Consider the following 17236-nt stretch of genomic DNA (forward strand, 5'->3'; position numbering starts at 1 on the left):
TAATCACACATGTACTTTATTAAGCAGTATAAAACTTGGCAAGTAGATAACAGTTAAATGGCCCCAACTGGATACCATGAGAAAATTTCAAATCTTTAGGAGGGCTTTCTTCCTCTGAAGCCATTAGGCAATCCTTAAGGCATTTATTGGTGTAAGGAACAATTCATTTCAACACAGTAGGTGTGCACTAGTTACAAAATCCTAAGTCCTGAAGGGAAAAATAAGCACAGCCTAAGAAAACCTGGAATGAGCAAACTGAAAAGGATAGAAACAGTTCTGTCCAAACACTATTGAATATCTAAGGGAACAAGGGCAGGATTGAGCAGAGGCAAACTACCCCCTTCTCTCATTCTGGTCTTCAAAGTTTATTGCATTAACTTCCAATCACTTATCTAGCCATCTCTTATCTTCAAGATCTGCCTCTCACATTATCATTGCTTTCTTTTACATGCCAGTATACAGACTGATCAAAGTCTCCTCAAATCATGGTGAAGAGCTGCATTCAGTTTTGCTTCACAGGAATTGTTTTCTAGTGGTGTAGGAAATAGTCTGGCTCAAACAACAATTCTACAGTTTAAAAGATTTCTACTTTCTTGACACTGAAAGGAAGATACACCTTGAGCCATCATTGCATACAAATGTCTTTTCATTGTTTACCACTAATTTCATAAGGGAAAACAGCTAAGAACCAATTCTTACAGAATTTAACTAGGTTTTAATGATTGTCACAGTTGTCACTGGATCACTAACAGACCCTAATGTGACATTCTGCACAACACATGGAGAAAGCCATAAACAAAAACCCAAGGTAGGTACACTTCTACTTCATGGAATATTTAAATGCTTGACTGGAAAAAAGTCTAAGAATCCAGAAGCTGCCAGTTGAATAGGACAAGATTTTGTTTTCCTCCCAGAGCCTTACACCTTACCCTCCTTCAATTCTTCAGTGAGTACATCCCACAGACATACACATTAGTAACCATACTATTTCACCCGTGAATCACATTAGGCTGGCAAGCCTATAATTGCCCAGTCATTCCATTTATTTGTCAAATATTTAACTTTTCTGCCAAGTTGGTTTATGCTAAGGTTATCAAGTAATCTGGCCATCTCTTGAAAAGTTATCTAGACTGATTTAAATATACTTTTAATATTAGCATTGGAAAGAAAGGCATTCTGAGTTTATCTGGCTTTTCCTCAGACTAAAAAAATGTTTGGCTGAACACTTCTATTCGTGTGTTGCAGACTTATTATTCCTTCCATGATTAAATGCAAAAAGGATACTGGGTTCTGCTTCAGCATCTGACTGGCTTGCAAAACAATACATGATTTGGGACTTGTGCATTTTCAAGAGTAAAATGGCATTTGTCCAAGGATAATTACTAACATTTTGAGTTAAATCCTCTGGTGCTCCACCACACCAATAGACAAATAGCATGTTGCTGTGAAAGAGCAGCTCTTAAAGGCAAGGCTGACCTTAATCCCTCTCCAAGCATGGCTACACCATCTTACAAAAATTTGTCGGTTCTCAAAAGACATTAAAAATTTTTCCTTAAGATGGCAATCCAACCGATTTTGTACAGATGACTCCCCCACAATTAACATTGTTCTACAGATCTGCAATAGGGATAGTAGCTTCCACTACAGAGGTAGCAGCAGCTGAAACCAGATAGATACTCCTTGCAGTACAAACCTGATTGCAGCTTCAAGTTGTAGGAGCAAACTATACTTTTGCTAGGATAGCCTGTTTTGCTAGCAAGGGTAGTTTTGTTTTACAGTCAGCTGCTTGTACAGGAATACCACATAAAATACATTACCAGATTATTATACTGCTTACACTATAGGTTTCTCAATCACTTTAAGCTGGCATAAACAAGTACTTCCTCTAAAAGCAGCAGTCTGTTCTTCCTTTTCTTTGCCCCAGGTTCCTTACTCCCACCCCTTCCTGCACAGCCACACATCATCATATGGTAGTGAACCAGACAGTGTAACTGATCTAAGTTGGAAAACTACTCTGACAAAAACACGTCCAAGAAGCTAGAAAAATCCTTTATAAAGTCAGGGTGGTTTTATCTGATTGCGTGGCTGCATGGATCCATACCGACGTAACGGGGGAAGGGAGGAATAGGGGCAGCTACAAGTATTACTTTGGGTAGCAATACCCAAAGCAAGTGCAAAATTGCAGCTCACAGAGAAAAGTTGTCAGTGGATCCCTGCAGCTACAAGGTCAAAAAGCAGACTCACCTGCCCAGCTCAAGATGCCTCCTTTTCAGAAGGCAGAAGAAGGATCTTCAGTCATGCTGTGAGTGCTATCATGTATTCTGCCTCCTAGTACTTGCCAGATACGAGGCAGAATACCACTTGCTTAGCCAACAGGCAGCTATTTTCTCCCCAGTTGTTTTGCGGCTCTGTTGCTAATTATTAAAGCAGCTGTTTATAGTAACAGAACTGGCCACAGGGGAAGTTTCTTTGGCCCATGTCAAGACTCAAGTGTTCAGCCACTGCAGTAGGAAGAAAAGCATCTAGAAAACATACCCGGAGTTTTTGGCCCAGCTGCATAAATGTGCTCAACTAATCTACTTGAAGTTCAGCAAAGGCACTGTATCCTTCCATGGTCTGATTTAAGTTCCTTCATAAAAATTTAGACTCAAAAAATCCTGTGACTTTCTAGAGGCACCATCATATAAGTGAGTCATGCCTTTGGTTCAAAAAGGCAGCAATTATAGGCAGGTAGTTGTTTAAATTCCCATTAAGACTTCTCACATAGTTAAATGCAAACATAAGAGAGATTTTTAGCTACTGCTTTCTAAAACCAGAACTACATTAACCCTATGAGAAGGGGAAGACTATACTTGTTGAGGAATAGTTAAAAAAGGCAATTATACCACATACTACTAAACAGTCCCATCTGTATGTGAGCAACGTTACTCCAGATCCTGAGAGGAAAGTCAACCTCTAATTTTAAAATAGTCTTACATTAAACTGGACTAACCTGTTTTGAATCACTAAAAGCCTGCCAAAGGAAAGAGGTTAAGGCTAACTGGGTGCAATAAAGAACCACATTTGACATGTCCTAACATTTAATTCATCATTCAGGTGATCAAAGGCATTGAAACACAACAGCTTGTTCTACAAGGATACCATGCCTAAGCAACCCTAAGACTGATACCAAATGAAGGCTTTTAACAACATCTTGAAACCTGAGATTTAAAAAAAAAAATGCAGCCACTGGAACCAGCACAGTGCTTTTGCATCATGACCTACTTTTGAGGCTACCACACAACTTCAGCCACTGAAGCAAGGTCTGGGAGGGAGGAAGTAATTCTGCAGCACATTGCGAATGAAGATGATATGGAGCAATCCACCTCACATGGAGAAGCAGCATTTTTTCCACTTCTTGCAATGCAAACTTTTGCCTGCCCTCAGGACTCTTCACACACTATAATCCAGTTAAACAACAGCAAGGCAGAGGTAGTACAAGCTGGGGTATAACTTTTGAAAAATATACTCATCTAAGAGAAGCAACGGTTCTGGCAGCTCTCCTACCATTAAGGCTGAACATCTGACATTCTCAACTCCCCCAACAAAACCGTAACAACATCCAAACAACAATCCTCCCCAAAATACAAGAGCAAGGGTGTGTGCCGCTTCATTTTGAAAGGGTTAATGAAGACTTGTTGCACCCTTTCCTCAGTATGTATACAACATTCCAGAAATTATTAAAACCTGACATAAACAGGCTTCCAACTCCAGCCCTGCCAGTATTAAATCTTCCATAGGGTTTCCTGCCTACTTCTTTCCATAAAGCGTGGCCTTGACTAGAAGCCCCCTTGCTTGCTTGGGACCCTCTTTCCGCCACCTTCCAGTTTACTTGGAAAGTGTCCAAGAGTAAGATTTTGGCTCATCCTGGAAGATGTGGTGGTGCAGTCACAGGTGGCAATCTGTGCATGACAAACTCCCCTGATGGGCTTTTTCTTGCCCAGACACACAGGGAGGAATGAAAAGCTTAAGACATAAGGTGGAGAGATGAAGGTCCTCATGACATCAGGGAGAACATCTTTGTAAGACAGCCCGATTTCCACCTTTGTATTTTGGGGGCCAATGTCATTTCCCCAGCCTCATCATATTACTGGGAAAAAGATGTAGGAAACCATGGGACTTTATGAAATTACTGAAACAATTCTGGGAAGCCATCTTTTTAAAAGGGATCCAGAATTTAATGCGAGACAGACTTTATTCAGTGGATTGGATATTATACTGCTCCCTAAAGGCACAGGCTGTTACTAATATTAGATCAGATTACATTGTTAAATCACTGCTGCTGCTGTTTTTAGTAGGAAATACTTCATTTTCTTAAACTGGGGAGGTAGCATGATCTGATTAAACTTATTGTTTTACTGCTAGGTAAAAAAGCTTCATATATGCTCCCATTATCCTCACGTTTATTAATACAGGTACATTAAACAAGTAAACAGCTAAGGTGGTATGGGCATAAACAGCAATAGAGAAGCCTTCCCAGCTAGCAGAAAACATAACAGCTAGGATCAGTGATGCTGGTAAAACAGGCACTAAGAAGCAGTTTCACACTACACCAAAGACACAGGAATGCCTTATTCCTGACAGCTGGATCCCCAAGTAGCAGGTTCTAACCCCAAAACTAGATAAAGGTTAAGAACAAGATTGCAAGCACTAACAGCTAAGTACTTTCAAAACCAAAAAATAACAACCTAGTCACCACATAAGCACAAAGAACTCAAACTTATGGGGATGGAGATCCCTCAGGCCACTGTGTAAATATGCTGTTTTGGTCTGACACTGCTGCAAATAACTTTTACTAAGAAAATCCACTGATTTGGTCAGATTGTCACAGTCAAACTTCAGTCTGAAATGAGCTAAGTATGGCCCAGCCTACTAAAAGATCCTCATGTTTTTAAACCATGTTGAACATGAGAGATACCCCATCAGAATTAAACTGATTCATTCCCTCTGTCTCAATGAGGTAGGACAACAGGGGAAAACAAAATTAAGGCTATCATCACGGAACATCTTAATACATTACCATGTGGATTAACTGGAACAATCTTACTTTCCTGCAGAAGGAAGGCCTATGTCTAACCCAGTGGGGCTGGTGGTGCAAGAATAATCCTAACTATCAGTACATCGTTGCCACTAGCATCTTTTTTTGCAAGTTCTTTCACCAAGGCTGTCCTTCTGATTGCACACTGTGGGAAGTGAAGTATACTAGCACAACCATTAGCAAATTACTCTCCAGAATAAGCAATACTTTCTATAGTAAATTGAGACTAGTGTTTTGCATGAATATTCATCCATTAAAAAAATAGTCAAGCCAGGACCGATTACTTAGTCTGTATATGCGGAGTTAGATACTCCTTGCAGATGTTACTGTACCTATGATGAAGAGCGCAATACTTTATTTTCACATACTGGCATTTGAACTAATTATATTCACTGCTCTGAAAATTTGCAGGCTGGTTTCTTCAGGCTGTAAATGCTTAAGAAACCCAAATACTGCCAGAATATGTATTAGACAATTACAGAAGCTATTCAATAGATCAAGACAAAAAAGAGCACAGCACAGATCTTCTTAAGCTGACTTCCTCTAGCATATCATTAACATCTGTAAAGTCTAATTCATTAGAATTATCTCCAATTACCAGTCCCTAAACACATTACCATCATTCAATCTCAGAAAACTCTGTTAAAGTACGCTTTTGAAAGCATCCATAGAATTTTGTTCACCCTCCAACAAAGATGGACAAGTTAGGTTTTGGCCAGATTTTACTAACTCTGAGGAAATAATTACTCCCTCAGAGAAAAACCAAAACAACGCAGAAGAGCATTTCTCACATTGCAGATTCTCCGAAGGGTTTGTAAACACTATATATAACTGGTTATATCATCTTGCACTAAATATTCTCATTTTGCCTTCTTTGGGTGGACTCACAGATCAAACTGGTACATCATCACTGGGATAGCTTGGTAATAAGCAGCCATTCACAGCCTAACCTGCAGTTTGAGCCCACACTGATTCAGCACGATTGCTGGAAACTGTGTCTTGTTAGCATAAAGGAGAGAGATCTTTTCCCTTCCACCTTTTCCCCACCCCAGCTTTGCATAGCTTCCCTCCATCTGGGCCAAGTAAAATATTCTAACATCCCCTGATGATGTGTTAAGTGGAGCTGACCACTACAGTATTGAAAGAAAGAAAGAAAGGTGTTTAGAGATAAATTTTTATTTCTTACTTCCTCCCTGGCATCCAAGAAGGCCTGCTGCCTCCTAATGCTCTGCAAAGGGTGTGGTAAAATAGCTGCTTCTCAGCCATATGACCCCAAGCCTGTGATGCATTAGGTAGTGCTAATAGAGGAAACAGCTATAGGTTAGAGCAGCAGTTTTATGGTGCAGAACCCTTTGGTAAACATCTTCAGAGCCTCCCTTTTGAAGTAGAAGTGATTACAAACAAGTGTTGAAAAAGCACACTCCATAAAAAGTATAGCTAGAGCACTTGAGTAGATCCCTGCTCCAGTTTTTCAGACTGTCCCAAATAGCAGCACAACAGACATGTTTACATTCATTGCCATGAAGTATAGCTATTTACTTTCTCAATTATTTAAATAAACATTTGAACTGACCTAGCAGTGATGCATAGCCCATATGTTTTAAGTAAGGTGTAAGATAAAGAACGAAAATTAAGAATCCCTTCTTAACACCAATAATTAATAAAATCAATAAATCTTAAGAACACCAAATAAATACTGTTTGGCCAATAATAAGGATAAATCACTGCTTAGAAGGGTTGCATCACCACACTGATTTCAGACTGTATCTACAGCATTTAGGAACTTCTCCAAACAGTACTTTAAGCAAAGTATGTGAAATGTAGCATTTAAGAGTTACACCTTCTAGGAGAAAGAAATACAGGTAATGAACAGACAACACTTTGGCCAATATTGTGTATTTACAAACCATCAATTTTAGAAAATTTTAGCACAAGTAATACGATTTAGACAGCTGGTTTATAAGCAGCTCCGTAGAAAGCTGGTGGCCACATTTAAGAGCAGCTTGATTTTGGAATATGAACAAATGCTATTTTAGTAATGTGTTTTGCCAAGCTGTAACCCTGTTAGAACTGGCAGGATAAGATATTTACTGACACACACGGTAAAATAATAAGAGGCTACAAGTGCTTGGCAGTTAGGCTCAATACATAAAGACCTGCTAGCAGGGAAATATTTAGAGGACATAGACCTCTTCCATTTGTGACTTTGCAGATCTATGAAACATTTGGCAAAGGCTTGTCAGAATTTGGCATTTTTACCTAATTTGGGACTGACTGTCAGCCACTCTCCTCTTACAGGATGCACAAGTTCCAGCGCCCATGCCACTTTAACAGCATACATCTGGACCACGACAGGATGAGACTTGCAGCAGTTCTGTACCAAAGCTGAAGTGCTTTTATAGTCTGCTGTCATATCAGTGCAATCACTACAGCAGTTCTTACAGCTCACAGTCACCTTCAGCAGGTGAAAATTAAAGTAAACATATCTCACAGTCTAGGCTTAGTCCTGTTGCATTCAGACAATTTGATCATGCTCTGACAGTCCATCAACTTTTCCTGTATGTTTGCTGCAAAAATATACAGCTGCCATCCTTCAAGGGAAGTTTTACATATGACCTAAGGAATCCTTTAGGGCCAAAGCTGCACTGTGAGATGGGGCAGATCTCATCCATGCAACTGTAAGCATTATCATATGATCTACAGCATAGATCTTGTGCCCCTTTAAATTCCCACAGAGACATTTTCCAGGGGCAGAGTGGGTAAGAGGAATCAGCATAATGGTTTTGTCAGCTGCACTATAACTATTTGTTACAAGCCAGCTGGTGCTACCACAAGCAGGCCATGCAGGCAGTAGAGATGCTAACCTACATTTAACTAACTTGAATGTTGGTTGGCCTTACAAACTATTCCCCCCCCCCCCAAAAAAAAAATCAAAGCCACCAGCAAATGCTGTTTGAAAAGCATCTAGTCTCTCACAAACATTTTCTGTTGCAGGTTAGTCAGATATGCAGTCTTAGACTACCTAAAACATCCTCTGTGAATCAATCTTACACACACTAAAGCAGCTTTTCTTGGATGTCCATAAGGACAAAATAGTGCTGCAATAGTTTCTACTGGACTAGGCAGGCTTGTTCTAATAGGAGAGTTTCTTTGCATAAAAAGGGTACTTAAAGTCAACAAATCATAGCTAACATTTAGTTGTAAGATTCAAAGTGATTGCACTTGAGTCATTTTCTAGATACAGCATTGCTGGCATAAAGAACATAGCAGTGAGAAGTTCAGCCTATACAAGCATGATTGATCGTTTAGAAAACAAAGCTAATCTAGTGGTTGGTTGTTTTTGTACAGCTAATTGCATACCAGCTAGAGTACCTTTTGAGATCATTCTCAGAGGCAGAATGAATTTGTGGTCAGATAGTATCACAGGTATTTCTGTAGGTAGGTAGAGCTGCTTAAATACTTGCAGGCACTGAAAGCAGCCTATGAGAAGAGCAGGACAATGAGGGAAATGCCAGAATGTCAACATACAGAATAGCATGATACTGAAGTACAACTGAGTTAGCAGGTTATCCTACTAGACATCTAATATCCTCAGAAAGGCATCAGATCCTCTACTCAGAAGTACATTCACTAGAGTTAGAGAACAAGCAATAGTTTTTCTCATTCTATTACCCTGGATAGATCCTGAAGTCTCAAGCCAAGTGGGAAATTCAGCTGGGAGATAGGGAAAGAAGTAGCAATCTGAACACCTGACAAAATGGGTTTGGTTTTGTGCCTTTATTGTTTAAAGAGACACCAAAATACAAATGCAGCTAGTGTAAGCCATCTTCAAGGAAGTAAAATGAAAGGGACTCCATAGTCTATATGAGTATACTTTCAATGTAAATAACAGCTACAACTTAAATTCAGGACCCGAGAATTGGTGAAGTGAATATAGATGAAGACTTGAGTATCTCCTTTACATTTTTTAAAATGCATACCAACTACAGCTTGGAGAGTAGGAAGTGAAATTTGTTGAGCAGTGATTTGAAGGATAAACAGGAACAGCAGCATCTTGCCCAGAGAAGTCCGAGATTAGTCTAACATCCACCTAACTTTAAGGGACCTCTTATCTCAGGGGCTGTATGGCTATTCACAGAACATATCAGAGGAAGAACTGACCAAATTGAGAGCTGATCAATGAATGCTGCCTTTAATGCACTGAAGCTATCTGCTTACACATCTCAACAGTTTGACAGGAGCCTTCTCTAAACTATTAGACCATTCTTGAGTAATAACACATAGCAATAGCATGGCCTTCATGAAGATAGTTAAATAGCTCTCCATCTTCTGTCATCCACACACATTTATGCTTCTTAAAGTTTGTGATTACACCACTGACTTTTCCTCATCTTTCTCCACTCGTGTTCAGTCTGGCTTCACCTCTGCCATTCTCCTTGTATGGTAGAAGAAATACTGGTACAAGATTTTTAGCCTCTACTCTTTGCTCTGGTTTAATAATCTTTGTGGTTCAGCAGAAGCTGTTGAGAACAAGCATAGCACAAGCTAAGGCATTCAGCTCTTTGCTTTGAACTTTCATTGCTTTCAGTTCTCTGATCCTAAAAGTAACAGATGCAGTCTTCCCACTGCTCCTCTGGAAAGTTGAGCCTGACCTTACAGTATTCTAGATGTTACATTTCCAGCTCCCTGATCTGTCACTCCTGATCAACTCTTGGTGGCTTCTACTTGCTATAATATACCAATTTCTCCATTTTCAAAACTGATTTGATGTTCATCTTCCAGGAGATGACAACTGCCCACATCAGCAATCCAAGCAAGGAGCATCACTAATCACATACAGAGGTCAGATAAAGTATGATGTGAACACACATACACTTGGTTGATGCTGCTAGGTGTTTTTGACTAGATAAATTTCAGAAAGGGATGCTTTATTTCTGTGGTGCAGAGGAAATCACAGGCTTACATTGGGGGGGGTGGGGGGGTGGGCAGAACAGGAGGACAGTCATAATTCCTACAAAGGGCTGAGTTGAAGTTGCAGAACCAAAGTCAAGTACTTGAATGAATACTGCATAATATTACCTAATATCATCTTTCCAAAAGACCTTTAGGTCTTCAGATTATTTCTTTAAAGAACTGCTCTACTTTTAACTGAATACCTTCTGTTATCAGTTTATTCTGCTACAAGATAGTGGCTTGGCTTCCAAGCCAGTTCCCATGAAGATAGTTAACACTTAGAGGATTCCTTTCTCTAACATCAGAACTAGCTAAATCCATTTATCACACATGGAGTTGATAAGGGATAGCACATTTGCCCCTTAATTATTTCACTGCTTGGGCTGGTTCCCTCACTGTTTGCAAGGTGTTTATAGGCAACAGTTTGTTAGAATTAACAGACTTGTCATTCAGGTTAAGGAACAACTTTACCATGTCCTTAGCCAAGTCCCTGAAGAGCAGACAAAAAGTTGTTACCTTGATATAGTGAAGTACATATTAATCCTAAGTATTTGAAGTGTTACACCTGCTTAAAGTATATGGCTGTTAAGAGCAGGCAAACCAAAAATATTAAGTGAATGAGGCTTAGAGCAACTGTCAGAGTTATCCAGGTCAGACTGTGGTGACATTAATTCTGCCTAGAATTTCTAAAAAGCCTGTTGAAAGCACTTAGGCACATTGGATGGCTTGTTATAGGCCTTCTCTGGTTTCAGTTAGATACTTTTAGAATCAATTCAAGACAACTAGAATTCCCTGAATTTGGTCACTCAAGAAGTCTTCCAGAAAAAATTCTACTCTGAAACATATGAAGGTTTTAATACATTAGCAGTTATGTAGGATTTCAGAGGTCTTTTATTAATAAGCAGGAGTAAGTGCCATGCATCCCTGTGTTAAGGCTCTGGCAACCTTAGATGAAAACACCACAGAAGTGGGTAGGACACTCAGATGGACTTAGAGAACATTACAACAGCTTCCGCAACTTTTGCTATGAAGAGTAGCTGACTCCAAAAATAGTATTTCTAAGTAGGATTTCAGGAGCTTTCTAGTGTTAGTCCAGAAGTATCACCAGCTCATGCACTGAGAGCAGGCTTACTGAACAGAGATACACAAGGACTGCAAAGGACAGTCTGAAATAAAAACAAAACCCCCAGCAAGTATTTATTCAAACACTGCTTCTGCTAGCAGGTTACTAGAGAAGGGTTTACATATTTTTCAGGGAGACCTGTGGATTATAGCAGAGAAGCAGAACCAAAGTCAGTTTCCTGTTGAAAGCAGATATTCTTACTTTTGTCCTAGTGTTACACTAGAGGTGAGGATCACCTCACACAAGTAATGATTCCTCAAACACAACAATATTCAATCAGAACACTTCAGTGAGCAAAGCATGCTGTATGTAAACAGACTGAGCCAACTAGAAAAAGCTGGGGGAGGAAATAATAGAAAGGACAAGAGCCAGAAGACCCAAGTTGTAACCAGGATTATAGCATATTCTCTACATGCTATCAGTAACAGAAGTGTCACTATACATCATGGGAAAGACAAAAAGCAGGTTCACTCCCTCCTTGCCAAACTCAGTGATAACTTTCTCATGGTTACAAGCTGAGGTTGCTCCTCACAATTCTTGCATCTTCAGCTGTGAGCACACACACACACAATTGCCTAGCTGCCAGGTTCCACAAAGGCACAGACATTTACATGTGCTGCATGTGTAGTTGTGCACCTTCAGTGATAACACAAGAAGCTGAGGAAGGAAACTATTTGGTTCTTGTAGCTTGTTAAAAAGAAAGTACATTTAGTATTTGACTAACAAAGATCTTAAAGTTGGTGCAAGTTACTGGTCAGCACATGCAGGTATTTGACATTTTACATTTTAGTCACTTGTCAGAGTGAGGAAGCCCTTAGGGTGAAAAATTTCACAGTTGTTAAAGCTTATTTTAATGAAAAGCATAGATTGCCCTTCTGGGCTGTATTTTATTTTGGCAGCTCTACTAAGAACACTGCTTAGTCATTTTACTTTTCCAATTACAGTACCAGCTTATGCAATAAACTAATGTGTTTACTGTTTGAACAATCACTTGCCAGATTTTTGGGAGGAATAAGATTTGATTAAAGCAATGTGCAGTTAAGCATAATATATACTTAAATGTTTTAGGTTTTAAGAGCCTAAATAGACTTGAAGTTTCTTAATATTGATTTGTGTAGCAGCCAAAATTTAATAGACAAAACAGGGGCACCACAACCCTGTTATCTCATTTCAGCAAGATGCATTTATTATGCTTTAAGAGCTTTAAGTTTCTGTTCTTCCAGTAGCAAATGTCTAATGTCAACATATTTCCTCTATAAAAATTTCTAAAAAAAAAAGAAGGCAGACTTTTGACCCATGAACTTCTCTGGAGAAGTACAGATCACCATGGAGTAAAACAGACATAGTTCAAAAGGTCACTCCCATTTTGTTTTAAACCTTTATTTTTAAGCCAAAAGATACTTAAATTTCTAGGTTGCAATTCCACATTAAAACAGCCGTGATGTAACACATTGCTATCCTTAACTTGCATTCTGGTTTTCAATCAAGTGTCAGTAAATTTAAGATAACTTAATTGGGGTAGACAGGGGACAACAAATTATTTACTAGCAAAAAAATAAACCCTGCAGTAAAATAATGTGGTGTCTGTAAAGTTCTTCCTATTTATACACACTGCAGTTTGCACTGACTGCAGATTGCCAAAAAGTTTTGGCTAGGAAAACTCTCAGCACACCTTCAAGAACTTACTATGCCCTTGCTCCCCACTCATCATACATGAAGTCTGGAGAAACAAGATGAATATAGAATGTGCAACTCTATCCTGTATTTCCCCAATGAAAGAATACTTGTCCTGTAAAAATAAGCTTCAACCAGGCTTAAACCTTCACTCACATGGAGTGCAAAACTCTGCAAATAGGACAAGAGGAAATGGCCTCAAGTTGCACCAGGGGAGGTTTAGATTGGGTATTAGAAAAAGTTTCTTTACTGAAAGGGTTGTCAGGCATTGGAACAGGCTGCCCAGGAAAGTGGTGGAGTCACCATCTCTAGAGGTGTTAAAAAAATGCATAGATGGGGCACTTCAGGACATGGTTTAGTGGGCATAGTGGTGTTGGGTTGACAGTTGGACTCAATGATCTTAAAGGTCTTTTCCAACCTAAACAATTCTATAATTCTATGAAATAAAGTGTTATCAGCCTTCAGAACATGGAACTGAAATTAGCATAGACAAGTTTCCCAGGTTCAGTATGAAATGTTAATTCCTACTGAAGAAACTAGTGCAATCCAAACAGACTCCAGTTTACTTTAGGACAGACATGGGGTAACATACCCAGCCACCCGGGTAGGATCTTGAGTGACCTGATCCCAGATTTCTTCACTATACAAAAATAAACTGAACACATGTATGTGCCTTCTCACATGCTTTGTTAAACACTTCCTACCATGAGGAGCAGGTGTGACTACCATTTGCTATAATTAAGCTGATTTCAGAAGTGTTGGCAGTTACACACTAAAGCCATACTCTGAATCCCACTAGATCACGAACAGTGACACCTGTCTGTCACTCTGGATACATCCTCCCCACATATGCCATGAGTGAAACTGCACACCTAACTGATGAGAAAAGCTGCCCAGACTTTCAGGCTTTCCCTGCACAATCTGCAGTTTAAGTCTGTGCCTAACCTTCTACTTAGAAGCCTGGGGAATGCAGATCTAACATGCAACTACCAGCTCAGATATAAACAATTTGAGATGTATTCATTGGTCATGTAAGCATTCTATATTTTCATTCTTTCCTGCAAGGTTGGAAGGGCAACAGCATTATTAGAAGCCTAAATCCTTTCATATGCAAAAAGACACACTTGTGTAGCTTTAGTCTTAGCTGCTCACATCAAACAACTTATAGAGCTACAGTTTGTCCAGTGAGGCTAACACATTAATGAAGGAAAAGTTCTGGGTTCTTGCTTGCTTTATCAGATACGATGGAGCCTAGAAGTTTCCAGCCTTGGCTTCCTGGTTTGCTCTCAGTCTCATCCAGTATTTTAAAAATTTCTTCAGTGAAAGCCAAGAATTAGCCAGTATTCTTATTTTTATTTGAAAAGATATCACTATTACTCAGACAATTAAAAAGTTATTTAATCCCTACATCAACAGTGAACAACAAAATGAAGCATTATAATGGCACTAGTATAACCACACCAGGTAAGAATTAGAAATTATGCTGGATAGTCATTGAAGCAAAAATAAGGCACCCATTTTTATTTAATATTTGTCACTGGCAGGCTTCCACTCATTTTCCAAGTTACAGGTAGATGCAATATTAATGTACTGAATGCTGTTACTGGAGATAAAGCATTGCTTTCATTTGCACAGTGCTTCCACCCCAACCACACTAATTTAGATGCAAGACGGACAGTATATCACATGGTGGAGATGTTATAAATACAGAGCTGAAGTATTTAGAGACATTAGCATTAGACTCTGCTCTTATTAGACAATATACCCTTAGTATTAAAGCTTCAGGAACTATTACCAACACCTCCTCTAGAACACCTCTCTAGTTCAGACTATTTTTTTTAAAGTACAAAGCCATTTTACTGAGAGTGTTTGAAGCTCAGAACTGCAGCAGCTTTCTTAACCCATTTCCTACAGGAAAGATCTCCAAATCATTTGGACTGCAGCAATTTCTGCATGTAATGCTGAAATCTTATTCCCTAATTAAAAGAATTTGTCTTTTGTAAGCTATGGTGTATACATTCAGTCTTAATACTGTAATTGCTATGTACAGACTTAAAGCTTTCTCTAGTAGGGATGCTTGACCATGGGCTACTTACCAGCCTGTGGCTTTGTCAGTGGGAAAGCCCCTAAAACTTCAACAATTGGTGAAGGCCATCAGGGACACATCAATTGCTAAATTCCAAGTAGGCAGAATGAAGTTGTGATCCACAATCAAGGCAACTTGTTGTCAAGTTCACTGAAGGATCCTGCAAGCGAGATATTTAGAACTACCTACACAGACTCCTTAGAGCACCACACAGACAGCAAGTCTGTTGACGAAAAGCTTCTGAAAGAGGCTGAACTTAAGGGAACAGTGTAGCTATTATTGTACCAGTGATAAATTTAGGCATTAATTACAACCAGTTATTCAGTAACCAGCCTTAACACAGAACTGGAACTGATCTGTTGGAAAGTGTTAATTTAGGAGTGTAGTTAATGACAAAGAGAAAGCTACTAAGTGCAGCTTAGGGAAATGCCATGCCATGTCGGGCTGCTGGAGTGAGCTGGAAGTTTGTAGTCTGATAAACATGTATGTTTAGTATTTTGCAGTTACTGAGCACTGGGGTTTTTGTGTAAGTGTAGCTTACCATGAAGTGACTTGTGCAGAGGTGGGAAGATGCAAAGAAATCTGTTCAAGGAGTAGAGTCAAGTTTATACTGAACATCCCTGAGACACATTAGGCTTTACGTAGACAGTGGTATTAATTCGATCTAGCCATGAACAGGCTAAGAATACCCTGAAACAAAGCAGTAAGACTATCTTAAGTCATCACACCAAAGACTATTACTTGCCCACAAGTATATCCTACTGTTCCTAACAAGTAAAAGAATTGCTAACAATTTAATATCACACCCACTAGATGAATAGGCATCTATGGAAGATGCTAGCGTAAGATTCACTGGTTAGGAACTCAAACCCCTTTTATATACAGCTTAGCTCGGGACTACTACACTGATGAAAGGCCATGACAGATATACTTTTATCTAGCACTCCAGTCCAGCTCATATGCATACAAAGAAGATTAGAGATCCCACTAGTACTACAAGGTCAAAAGGCTTATTTTCAAATGGCATCCTGAATTGTCACACAAACTATCCCAGAGTGACCATCTGGAAGAGGACACATGTTATCTGGTTCAATGCCATTTCTCCAGTAGACTGAGAGATCTGCTACTGTGCAGCTGCATATTGAGAGCTTTGAACAGACCATACCTGGAAGATGACAAATTGGAAAGGTGATTTGAAAGCAAAGCAGCAGGGAAAAAAGCTCCAACTGTAAGGCCAGCAATAATTGTAGGAGCACAAAGGGTACAGATAACTGTCAGATCACTCCCCTTTTCAGCCCATGTAAGTAGCTAAGTGTTTTGACTTTAAGGCTGTGACAAGCAACGTGAATGGCAGCCGGAGCCACAGAAGTGCTACGATGTTGGAAACGGTAACTCCTGCACTGAGAAGTGTAAGCCTTTTCCCTCTCTACACCAAAGTTAGGAGCAGAACAAGAGCCAAGAAAAAGAACAAGAACAAACCTACATCACAAGCTGATTCCCCCAGATACATTTTTAGACAGCAAACAGGACATGTGCACTAGATGTGTTAGTGTTAAAGCAAGTTGTACATTTGTTTTGGGTTATTTTTTGAACTCTTGGGAGTTAGCCGGCCAGCCACACTACTCTAAGGAGCAATAGTTCAGACTGTCAAATCACTCCTCTGGGAGTACCCAGAGCCAGACTGAACAGGCCAGTGTACTTGCTCAGATATTCCCCTCGTAAAAGGGGAGGAGTATTTTTACCCTGTATGCATGCCTTCTCCCTCCCCACAAATAAAACCCAAACCACAAAGCCTGAAGCTCTTTTGTTACCTGGAAGCAAAGATCCAGCATCAAGACTATTTGAATAGTTGATTCTTGTTCCTCCTATTTGTACTCCTATATGATAGATAAGCAAGTTGTAGGTTAAACAGCACTCAAGATTAAGTGTATTCTGGAAGACCATTTGCTGTGTATAAGTGATGATAGGAAATTAAGTGGCACAGAAATCTGACTGTTCTGTAGTCATTGCTTGTTGGGTTAAGCCACTGGTTTCTGGATGTGGTCCAGGAAGACTGATCATACATTCAAGGACAGAATGAAGATGATAAGTGTGACATGCAGTTGTGCTTTTGTAAAAGAGCACTTTGGGTTCAGCCACCAGTTAGATCATTTATTTATCTAGCACCAAAGGGTGATAATGGCTTGTTTTCAAGTCTCCAAAATAAATGAACTATACTGCATGCAGAAGTAGTCCAGGCCAGCCAGCAGAGGATAGAAAATATGCAGGGTCAGTGTCGTGGTTTAACCCCAGCCAGCAACTAAACACCACGCAGCCGCTCACT

At 39.6% G+C, this 17236-nt stretch overlaps 1 protein-coding gene across 5 annotated transcripts in view; it reads right to left on the bottom strand.

Annotated features, from left to right (window-relative positions):
* The window catches only part of SLC45A4 (solute carrier family 45 member 4), a 94308-nt gene that overhangs the window by 44607 nt on the left and 32465 nt on the right, over nucleotides 1-17236 (bottom strand). Inside the window, exon 2 of one of the 5 annotated variants that reach the window (XM_052787692.1) lies at nucleotides 14924-15073. The exons of the other annotated variants lie outside the window; for them this stretch is intronic. The gene's annotated coding sequence lies outside the window, so the exon portion shown is untranslated. The remainder of the gene's footprint in view (nucleotides 1-14923; nucleotides 15074-17236) is intronic. 5 annotated transcript variants of the gene reach the window in all.

The sequence above is a fragment of the Harpia harpyja genome, chromosome 5 (genome assembly GCF_026419915.1).
Source record: "Harpia harpyja isolate bHarHar1 chromosome 5, bHarHar1 primary haplotype, whole genome shotgun sequence".
Classification (NCBI taxonomy): Eukaryota; Metazoa; Chordata; class Aves; order Accipitriformes; family Accipitridae; genus Harpia; species Harpia harpyja.